The sequence below is a fragment of the Carcharhinus amblyrhynchos genome, chromosome 2 (assembly GCF_965287045.1).
Source record: "Carcharhinus amblyrhynchos chromosome 2, sCarAmb.v2.hapA, whole genome shotgun sequence".
NCBI classification, from domain to species: Eukaryota; Metazoa; Chordata; class Chondrichthyes; order Carcharhiniformes; family Carcharhinidae; genus Carcharhinus; species Carcharhinus amblyrhynchos.
In genome coordinates, this window is record NC_137325.1 from 35,587,791 (window position 1) to 35,600,229 (window position 12,439).

Genomic DNA, 12,439 nt, shown 5'->3' on the forward strand with positions numbered 1-12,439 from the left:
CGAGGGAGGCGGGGAGGCAGAGGCGGGGAGGCCTAGAGAACTGAGCGTGGGGGTGGGTTAACTGGGTCATAAGGGCAGGTGTTTTGAGACCGGGTCCGAATGAGGGGGTACCAACTCTCTACTGAGAGTCAGCATGCACTCAGACTCAATAGCTTTCTCTGCGTCATAATGACTCTATATACTTTCCAATGATCAATTAAAATCATATATTTATCCAGATGTGGCATAGTAAGCATGTACAGTCACACACACCCACATTTAATTTACTTATTTTACTTATCACTCTATAAGTTCACGTAATATTGCTTTTGCCATCAAAAGAAAACGTGATGGCATAGCAACAACCTGCCTTCTTTCTTGTTGTACTGTTTGTTTTAGTGAAAAGGTTGTCAGATGTGCCATACAAATATAAGATACTATTAAGCCTCAGGTATGTACAGGTGTTTGTGTTCTTTCCACAGCTTGCGCTCAGAAAATAATTTTCAAAACATGCCAATTCTTTCATGCAATATTTTTGACTTACATCATCAATCCAGAGCTCTTAGCTTCTGTTTTTTTTTCTATTTTAGTTAGCATCTTATATACTACAAGATATCTTCTCTCAACCACTTTCAAGACTAAGTTTGTGTAATCTTAATCTTGAGTACTCAAAACCAGTTTATGCATACATGTAAATTTTGTCCAGTTTTTCTACAGTGGTTTGTATGCTTCACCAGACTCAATTGCTTTAATCACCTATTATTTATCTGAATCCATATTATACAACAAAAATATATCTAGATAGCGCCTTTAAGGTAATTGAACATTACAAGCATTTCACAAGGGCATTGTAAACAAAGTAACTCATGAAGCTACATATGGAGATAGTTCAATGGGCTATAACTTCCATTATCTGACGAATATCAGTATCGTGAACAATGTACAATCATCAGCGAACATCCCTACTTCCAACCTTATGATGGAGGGAATGTCATTGATTGAAGCAGCTGAAGATTTGATTTATTGTTACATGTATTGGGATACAGTGAAAAGTATTGTTTCCTGCGCACTATACAGACAAAACATGCTATTCATAGAGTACATAGGGGAGAAGGAAAGGAGAAAGTGCAGAATATATAGCGTTACAATCCTAGCCAGGCTGTATGGAAAGATCAGCTTAATATATGGTAGATCCACTCAAAAGTCTAATGTTCTTGAGTCAGGTGGTACGTGATCTCAGGCTTTTCTATATTTTTCCCAATGGAAGAAAGTAAGAGTATGTCTGGGGTCCTTGATTATATTGGCTGTTTTTCTGAGGCAGCAGGAAGTGTAGATGGAGTCAATGGATGGGAGGCTGGTTTGCACAATGGCCATGTTCACAACCCTTTGTAGTTTATTGTGGACTTGGTCACAGCAGCACCCATACCAAGCTGTGATGCATTCAGAACAGATGCTTTCTATAGTGCATCTGTAAAAATTGGACGGAGTCGTAGTGGACATGCAGTATTTCCTTAGCTTCCTGAGAAAGTCAAGATGTTGGTGGGCTCTCTTATCTGTAGCATCGTCGATGGTTGGACACAGGACACTATCCTGAGTAACCCCTGCAGTAATGTCCTGGGACTGGCCTGATTGACCTCCAACTAGTGAAGTGTTTTCACCCAAGTTTCCATCGATTTCAGTTTGGTTTGGACTTCACGATGCCATACTTTGACATCAGGCAGCACTTGAGCAAGTATGGCACTCTAACCTGTTGAACTCAGCTCTTTTGTCCATGTTTGGATCAAGACGGTAGCATGTTCAGAAGCTGAGTAGCCCTGGTTGAACTCAAACTGAGCATTAGCAGACAGGTTATTGCTGCTTAAGTGTGACAACATGGTTGACAACTCCTTTCATCACTTTGCTGAAGATAGAGATAGGGAGGACTGATGGAGCAGTAGTTGACTGGGTTAGATTTATCCTGCATTTTGTGGTCAGGCCATACCTAGGAATTGTCCAACTTGATGGGTAGATGCCAGTTTTGTAGCTGTGCTGGAATAGCTTGGCTAGGGCATAATTAGTTCTGGATGCAAGTCATCAGTGTTATTGTCAGAATATCATCAGGGACATAGCCTTTGCAGTACGCAATGTTTTCTGCTATTTCTTGTTATCATGTGAAATTAATCAAATTGACTGAAGATAGGCATCTGTGATGCTGGAGGCCTCAGAAGGTGGCAGATATGCATCATTCACTCAGCACCTCTGACCTTAGATGGTTGCAAATACTTCAGAATGTCTTTTGCATCTTTCTGTTGGGCTCCCCCATCATCAAGAATGGAGATATTTGTGGAGCCTCCTCCTCCAGTGAGTTAATTGTCCACTGCCATTCACAATTGGACGTGGAACTTTGGTTGGTTATTTCATCATTGGAGTGAAGAAAATGCCTAGAATGGACTTCAGAAACAGAGCAATGACAGCTGTCATAAAGCAGTCTGTCACAGATTTTCCCCAATGGGTCAGAGGAATAGACAGGAAGGGCACGGTTTCAAAAATTGAAAAAATACAAGGGTGAAAATGTCATTTTAATTCAAATATATGTCTCAGATATATTTCTCATCATGCAGCATTTTTGTCTGATGAGTCACTAAGATCCACTTATCGCAAAGGATTTTTTTCTGAATTCCTAACTCCTCCAACTGGCTTCCTGCAGTTGAGTCTCTGAAGACAATTTTTTCTAACAAAAAAATCTTCTAAAATTACAGCAATAAGTCGCAGTCAGATAACCACATTATAAACATCTTCAAATTGTCTGCCTTTGCCCTGAGCTACTTTTCAAATTAAAATTCCAAAAGGTATTATAAATCTCAAAACCTTGCTACACTTACAGCAAGGCAAATGAAACACTGCAATGTATATATACCTAATCATTCATCTACCTACTCAAAGACTCACTGTGAGATGCATATGTAGGGTGTCATTTAAATTTTGATTGAACTAAAATAATAATTTAAAATTTTGCAACTCAAAAGTTAATAGGGTCCATCACATTGTGTAAACTCAAAGGATTTAATTTCATTCTTTTCCCACACTCTTTAAATTCATAATAATTGTACAATAAGATGACCTAGTATTGATAGAAGTAAGGAAACCACAGAATTAGAGACAAAATATTCACACCGATGCATAAGTAAACTCGATTAGTAGGGGGAAAGGAATCACTCAAGCTCACTCTATGCTGACAGATCATTGAACTTCCTCAGAAATAATTTCAAATTCCTTACTGCAGCACCATAATTATTTCCATCGTATAACTTCACCCCTATTTCAGCTCACTTGCTGCTGAAACCCTCATGTTCTGTCGAGACTCAACCTATTCATTGTTTCTCCCAGCTTCCACCTTACATCCAAACATTAATCCATCACTCCTGCGCTTGGTGGCCTACATTAACTCCTAGTACAGCAATGCCTTGATTTTAAAATTCTTCCATGGCCTCCCTCCATGCGGATATCGTGTGGTGGCAATGGTAGCACAGTGGTCAGTACTGCTGCCTCACAGCACCAGGGACCTGGGTTCGGTTCCCGGCTTGCCTCACTTTGTTCTCCGTGTCTGCGTGGGTTTCCTCGGGTACTCCGATTTCCTCTCACATCCTCAAAGATATGCTGGTTAGCGCATTAGTCAAACAGGTGCCGGATTGTGGTGACTAGGGAAATTTCACAGCACCTTCATTGCAGTGTTAATGTAAGCCTTACTTGTGACTTAATCAATAAACTATAAACCTCCTTTGCATTCCTGATGCTTTCTCCAGCTGCAGAACCCGGAGGTCTGCTCCAATTCTGGCCTCCTCCAGATCCTCAATTTGAAACCACAAAAATCACAGAATGATCACAGCACAAAGCAGCAAGCTGACTCACTGTCACAGCAACTTCCATTTCTCTGCCCGTTCCACATAGCCTTGCATTTTCTATTCAGGCGTCCATTCAATTCCCTTTTGAAAGCTAAGCACAAATTTGCCTCCACTACATGTTCAGGCAGTGCATGGCAGATCCTAATCATTTGCCGCGTAAATAAACTTTTCCTCATGTGCCAATGGTTCTTTTACCATTCATGTTATATTGGTGTCCTCTGGTTTTCAGCCATTCTGATAATATGACTTATTTCTATTTACTCTGTCTGAAACATATAAATTGGTAGTAGATCATTCAACCTCTCAAGCCTGCTCCACCATTCAATAAAATCATCGCTGATCGGATAATGGCCTCAGCTCCATGTTCCACCTACCATCAATAACCTTTGACACTTTTTAGTCAAAAATCTATCTCTGCCTTAAAAAATATTCAATAATCCTGCCTCCGCCTCTCTCTTGGAAAAACAATTCCTAAGTTTCACAACACAAACAGAAAGCATTTCTTCTCTTCTGTCTTTAAACTGTATCCCCTTATTCTTGTCTCTTTCACAAGTGGAAACATTCTCAGTGTTATACTTATCACTCCACCACTGATGGCAATGCATTCAGCTGTCTATTTCCTTAGCATTGGAATTCCATCCCTAAACTTCTCCTCCCACTCCTTTGCAATATTCCTTGAAACATACATCTTCAATGAAGCTCTTGGTTACGGGTGTTCATACCTCATGTGCTCAGTGTCAAATCCTGCTTGGTAACCCTCCTTTGAAGTGCCTTGGACATTAAAAGGCCCCTATTGTTTTTACAAATCAAATAGTTCTGTACCAATTTCAACCCAAATGCATGGTGCTAGGAATGTGAAACATCATCTTCATAGCTCTTCATATATTCAGTTATGATCTAATTGAATGGTGAAGTACGTTCAAGGGGCTAAATGGCCTAGTCATATGTTCCTATGAAGTGCTAATTACCCAGGACTTGATGAGCAGTAAAATTGTGTTCAGACTGTCCCAAGTTTTATGACTTGGTAATTTGCTTAGGTGTTCACTATAGCATCTTAGGGTCACATATGAATTTCAAAATCAATGATGATATTAATTTACATCTATGTTAGCTTGTTGGTATGAACAAGCTTTGACTTGTACTTTCTATTGACATTGCCACACAATTTTAGGCAGCACAGCAGTACAAGGAAATGAGGCGAGGAGCTTTGTATCAACAATCTGTCTGAACAAATACTTTAATAGTTCCTTCCATTCCCTTAAGGTAGTTTGGCTACCCACCTACCTATATATCAGGTGCAAGTAACTTCTTGCTCCCTGGTATTTTTCTGTCGTTCACCTTGGAAAAGAATACCAAATCAAAAGGTCAGATTCCTTATGAGGTACAGCCTTATAAATTCATTTAAGAATTTAAATGCTACTGTTTTATTCCTCAGTCACAGTAATCAATTAGTACTATGTCACTGCACTACACAGGTCACAGATTATTTGCTTTGGTTGGCATCAGTGTTTATATGCTCCCTGATGGACCCATCAAAACAAAGGGAGCGAGCATTCAGCTTTTACTGAATGGCAGAATTCTCAAGTGCAAAGTATGTCACCCTGGGATACTTCCTTTGAGTAGTTAGTAAAATTATAAAGGGTTGTTATCAAGGTCGACACTGAAGTTAAGTTGTTGCAAGTGAGAGTAAAGTTGATGCAATAGTTCTCAAGTTAGAAATGTCAATGGTCATCATCTACAACTGCATTAGTTTGGAATAATGGCAAAACGAATACTTTTACTAGAATCAACTCCAAAATGACATGGGAACACCAATATTACAGGCAATTTATAGATGAAAAATGTTCATGTATTTAGATACTATTTTTTAATTGATGCCTTATCACTTTTGAAGAATAAAGTCTATCCTGAAAGACCTTGGACATAACTTGCTCATGCTTTGGAAAGCATTTAACAGAATAATAAAAAGTTGAGCCAGTCATCGCTCAGCTAATTTCTTATATTAGACGAAGTCAATGCCATAAGTTTACAGTTTTCGCAAGGGATAATGCAATAACAACCTCTATCCACACAGTGTCAAATTGAAAAATCTATGGGTTTCACTTAAACAACAGTGGTGTGTAAAGCAATTTCTAGCTTTGCACCAACAGCAAACTTGGTACAAGTCTGAATTTGGGGGCCAACCTACCTGTAACAATGCAAAGTGACACTCAATGGAGGCAACAGACTTGCTCTGCCTCCATTCAATACTACATAAAGTTGATCAAGTGTAGTGTTATGTACAAAATGCTCAGAGGATCTGTTGGGCTCTTATGCATTTTAAAATCTATTTCATCTCAATATAAATAGAGGAGCGTCTCCTCTCCATCTAAACATTTATACTTCTGGGAGATAGGCCAACACATGCATTTAGCCAGGCTGGTGAAGTGTTCTCTCATAAACAGGGCAGCTAAAGTTCAAGTCATGCAGTGTAAACAATTCTCTATGGGGCTGAAACCTGATCTGTATTTCCCGTGATAACTCATGGAATTAAAGCTTTCCTACCAATCTTGATTAGCTTCACTGTTACTACTGTTGACTTTTCAAGATGCATTTGATTTCTGTCAAAGAGCTAGTCATTCATGCAAATTCAGAAGCTCCTGGAGGCATCATTATTTTCATGTGCAGTCAGGCTCTTCAATCATCCTCCTTTCTTAAAACGATAATGTCATTCTTGTACTAAAGGATACTTGCATATTAAAGAGCTGAAAGTTTCATAAATTTAACCAAATCTAAAACATCAACAGATGTACACGTTTTCATTCTTGTTCTAATATGTTACCTTGTTTGCTTTAATTCCTGTAACCCACTCCTTTTTACAATCTGATTACAGCTTTCCATTAAGCTTGTAGTGATTGTACATCTTGGAATTTGCTTCTCGTGTCCAAATTGTAGCATTCTGTTAGCTATTCATATTGTTGTCTGTTCAATCCAATTATAGCCCAGCAGTTTAAAAACACTTTCTACAATACTCATTCTGAACAACAGTCATCTGAGGGTATGCAAATAAATGTTCATATTTAGCAGATTCTTCTTTTAAGCACATAAATGCATTTTTATTTAATAAAATGTAATTCTAGTTTCTTTTAAAAAGACTTTGGACCAGAGAACATTCAAATTCAAATCTTAAAAATATTAATCAGAATCAAAGGCAGGTTAAACTGCTATTAATAAAAAGGGAATCAAACATTGTGCAACTAAATATTTTCCACTTGATATGGTTTGCTAATTTGTAAATCAAAAGAGACTGCTCTATGTTGTATTGCCTTCAGGCTGGTACAATGGGTACACAAAAGTAACATGCTCATTCTTCACTCTGGAAAGGCTGCAATGCCAGAGGAAAACAAATCCTGCAATGTCTGAAATGCATCCATGCAGATACACTCAATATCCATGTGCTACTGAAAGGAGTAATATACCATCATGTCCAAGAATAGGAACAACTGATTTCTGAGATTTGGTTATACGCACTGAATGAATTGCAATTCACAAAATAAATACAGCTACAATCTAAGCTTTTCACAGTATTGGTATGATTCAGACAATATGAGAACAAATTTGCTTAACCCCTTTTATAACTTTTAAGGCATCCCAATACACTTTGTTGCCACAAAGACTTCTGAGGTGTAGTCACTGTTGTAATATAGGAAACACAGAGCCAATTTGTACAGTTCAAGATCCCCCAAACAGAAATGAAATTTTTGTTTTTCTGAGGTGCTGGTTGAGAGGTAAATGCTGGTCAGGACACTCAATATCATCAAATAAATGCTGTGAGATCTTCTACATCAAATGGAAAGAAAAATAACCGGCTTTCAGTTAACATCCCATCTGAAAGTTAACACTTTCAACATTACAGTACAACCTGAGCACAATGCTCAAATCACAGATTTATTATGATGCAGAAGCCATTTGGTCCATGTTTGCACTAATTCCCGGATTGAACATTTTTGCATAGTACCATTCCCCTTCCAGCCTGTTCCCCATAACACTGCACATTCATTCTTTCCTGATAACCATCTAATTCCCGTTTTAATGCTTCAATTGAACCTAACTCCATCACCCTAAGGCATTTCAAAACCTAACCACTTGCTGCACAGAATTTTGCCTCATCACTTTTTCTTCTTTAACTAATCACTTTAAAGCTATGCTCTCTTGTGCTCAATCTTTTATCGAGTGGGAATAGCTTCTCCCTGTCCATCCCTCCAGACCTTCCTGATTTTGAGTACCTCACAGCATTCCTCTTTCTTTAAGGGGAGCAGTCTTAAATTTCTCCAGTCTTTTTTCATACACACAAGTTTTACTGCAGAGGATTCAGATGAGGACTTCAAAAAGGAGACAAGAAAATAGCCGTTGGGCACGCACATACAAATGCTTGATGCATTGTCAACATTATGGACCGCATAAGAAGTTACCTTCAACCTGCTGCATAGCTTTGCATGGAACATGGCTATGCCTTAGTGGATAACGCTATTGCCTTAGGTTCTGTATTCAAGTCTGAATCCAGGCTTGAGTACAAAAATTACCCAACACTCCAGTGCAGTATTGAGGATGTGCTGCACTGCTGGGGGTGCTGTCCCTGCAGATCAGTAAGCCAACTGTGGTCAGACACATCACACACTGAAACCAAGTGGCAGACACCATCCAGTGCACCTTCTGTGGATTTCTCATCAAATCCCCCCCCCAGATGCTTATCACACTGTGAACCAACTGGTCTCACTGGAATTCTAACTTCCACACAAGTGTTTCAAAATGCCACTCTCGAAGAAACAAGCCTTGGAATCTTCTCCCAAACAACACTCAGATGGCTTCACCAAGGATCCATTTCCATGATTTCAATCCCTTCTTTCACTATTCCTCTGCCTTCAATTGCCATGTGCACTCATGCTTCCACACAATCTCTCAGGTACTCAGCCAAAATACAGAACACTACTGTTTCACAGGCTGTGTTGAGGTGTCACTGCCCTCAAGATTACTTCAGATGTTTGGCTTCTCGCTAGCTGACTCTACCAGGTCTGTATCTTTCAGCTCTATCTTTAACCAAGAGCCTTTCTCTGCCCCTTTCTTTAACTTCAATGAACAGTATCTTCTTTAGATTCCAATTCTTTGTCCCTTTGACTTCAGTCTTTCTGGAACTTTTTTCATTTCCTGGTTTCTAAAACTGTGTTCGTTAGCCTCTGGTACTTCCTTTCTGCCCCTTATTCCAATGTTCTGCCTCTCTTCTGACAGTTTGACAGAGGGCCATTTTCTTCTCAGACAAGTGCTTATGCTTTTCAGTGTAGGCCCTTGGTTGCTAAGCAACAGCCCAGTCTTTTTTAAAACCTTATTTGTTCTCACATTGTACTTTAATTGCAACATAGGCACAGTTGAAATGAAACCAAAACCCACAGATAAGCAGGTACCTTAGTTTAGCATGGAAACAACTCAAGTTTTAATCCCTTCTTACAGAGACACAAGATGAAACTTACTTAAAGCTTGCTTCTAATACCCACAAATACAAATATTACTTAAAAACTATCTTTGTGTCCTGACAGAAGATATAGAGTGAAAAAAAGAAAATAAAATAAGATCTGGATATTATCTGCTGTTCAGAATTAACATTTTGTTTTGTGTTTTTAATCGGAAACTTGTTGGGGAAGTATAAGGAAATAAAGAATTGTTCCTTTTATCCAGTCATCTGTTCTCCGCAAAGTAAACCAATTTTCTGTCAACCTTACTACGTCAGACTATTCACCACAGAAGTTATATACATATAGAAAAGACCATTAAACCTTCCATATTAGGAAATAGCCCTAGTCATAAAACTCTTATTTCAGTATCAGTTACAAATTTGAACAGCATTCCCAAATCCAAATCATCAGTAAACAGAGATGGCCCCAGAACCAAACCGTGTAAAACACCTTCCTACTACTGCTACTCAGTTTCTTCAAACTAACCATTCGCAAATACAGTTTTTTATTCTCAGTTCCTTTATGGTCTGTCCTCTCCTTAAACCTTATTTTCTCATAATACACTTGTTTTTCCACTTTTATTTCAGTGCTAATAAGGCTCTCCTCAGTTTTAATTGATTTCTAACCTCTTTATTACCAAAGAAACCTGAAACTACAATGTGGTTTCTATCTTTTGAAATGAACTATACTTATTCTTTAACTTGGCAATTTCCATAAGACATCACAGTGCAGCTCTCTCTCTCTCTCCAAATGTTACATATAGATAGATAGATAATTCTATGTGCCAATTTCAGCTCCTGCAATCAAAAAACATTGAAGTATTTGCAAAAGACATAAGCATCTAGTTTGTTTAATCATACAGCATAGAAGAGGCCCTTCAGCCCTTCAAGTCCACATCGACATTAGAAACACTTGAATTCCCACCTAATTCCATCTGCCAGCACTTGGCCCATAGCCCTAAATGTTTTGATGATACTTTTTAAAGAATGTGAGGCAATCCTCCTTTATTAACCTTCCAGGCAATGTATTCCAGTCACCACCCTCTAGGTAAAAAAGTTTTTCCTCACATCCTCCCTAAACCTCCTGCCCCTCACCTTGAACCTATGTCCCCTTGTGACTGACCCTTCAACTCAGGGGAAGAGCTCCTTACCAATTCTGTCCATGTCTCTCAATCTTTTACACCTTGATCAGGTTGCCCCTCTGTTCCAATGAAAACAAACTACGTAACCTCTCTTTCTAACTTATATGTTCCATCCCAGGCACCCATCCTGGTGAGTCTCCTCTGCACGCCCTCCAGCGCAATTGCATCCTTCCGATAATGTGGCGACCAGAACTGCACAGTACTCTAGCTGTGGCCTCACCAACTCTATACAACTCCAATATGACTTCCCTGCTTTTGTAATCCATGCCTCAATTGATAAAGGCAAGCAAATCATATGCCTTTTTCACTACCTTACTAACATGCCCTTCCATTTTCAGAGATCCGTGGACAAATATGCCAAGATCCTTTTGTTTCACAAAGTTTCCTAGTACCCTATCATGCATGGAGTACTTTCTTGTCAAATTACTTCTTCCAAAGTGTATCAGCTCACATTTTTCAGGATTAAATTCTATCTGCCACCTATCCGTTCATTTGGCCATTCCACCTATATCTGCTTGAAGCCTAAGACACTCCGCCTCACTGTTAACCACCCAGCCAATCTTTGTGTCATCCACAAAGTTACTAATCCTCCCACATAGTCAAAGAACAAAGTCAATGTAATTTATATAAATCACAAATAATAAGGGGTCCAACACAGATCCCTGTAGCGTGCCACTGGCTTCCTGTCACTAAAGCAGCCTTCTGACATCATCATCTGTCTCCTACAACTGAGCCAAATATGAATCCACTTTATTAAATTACCCAGTATCCCATGTGAATTACCTTTCTTACAAGTCTCCAACGTGGGACCTTGTCAAAGGTTTTGCTGAAATCCATATAAACTACATGAACTGCACTATCCCTGTCTACACACCTGGTCATCTCCTCAAAAAACTCAAATTTGTTAGGCATGACCTCTCTCTGATGAAGCCATGCTGACCATCCCTGATCAAGCTTTGCCTCTCCAAATGAAGGTAGATATTCTCCTTCAGAAGTTTCTCTAATTGTTTCCTTACCACCGTCTGAGACTCTCTGGTTTACAGTTCCCTGGATTATCTCTACAACCCTTCTTAAATGGTGGAACCACATTAGCTGTTCTCCAGTCATCTGACACCTCCCCATGACCAGACAGGAATTGAAAATTTGGATCAGAGCCCCTACAATCTCCTCCCTTGCCTTCCACAGCAGCCTAGAGCACAATTCATCTAGAGATTTATCCACTTTTAAGGCTGCCAACACCTCCAATAACTTCCCTTTGTCAATTTGCTCAAGAATCTCAGTCTCTCTCCCTGAATTCCATATCATCGTCCTTTTTCTCTTGGGTGAGGTGTGAAGTATTCATTCAACACTCTACCAATGTCCTCTGGCTCCACCCTTGGTCCTTAATGGGCCCTATTCATTCCCTGGTTATCCTTTGATAACTTGATATACTTATAACGTGTTGGGATTTTCCCTACTTTCACCAGACAGAGTTCTCTCATATCCCCTCTTTGCACTCCTAATTGCTTTCTTAAGCTCCATGCTGCATTTTCCATATCTCACTAATGTCTACTGATTTGTTCCCCCTGTAATTTTTTTTAAACTTTTATTTTTCTTCTTATTGTTTCCTGAATATCTCTGGTCATCCATGGTTCTCTGGGCTTGTTATTCCTACCTATCACCTTATAGAGAACATGCTGGGCTTGCACCTCCCCATTTCTCTTTTGAATGCCCCCCAATGCTCTTCTGCAGATTTTCCCATTAGTAGCTGTTCCCAGCATACCATGGCCAAATCTTGTCTTATTTGTACTAAAATCCGCTCCCCCCCAATCCAAAACATTTTTTTTGCAGCTTGTCTATTTCCTTGCCCATAAAAAGCTTAAAAATTGTACCAATTTATCAAGGAAATACACTATTACAACTCCTGGGCAATATCATCATATGAGATGGAAATGGACAGCGAGTTAGCTCTT

The 12,439-nt window shown here is 39.3% G+C and overlaps 1 protein-coding gene across 1 annotated transcript in view; it reads right to left on the minus strand.

The window, feature by feature from the left end:
• The window catches only part of LOC145353613 (dysbindin-like), a 216,631-nt gene that overhangs the window by 110,851 nt on the left and 93,341 nt on the right, over positions 1-12,439 (minus strand). The window lies entirely within an intron of this gene.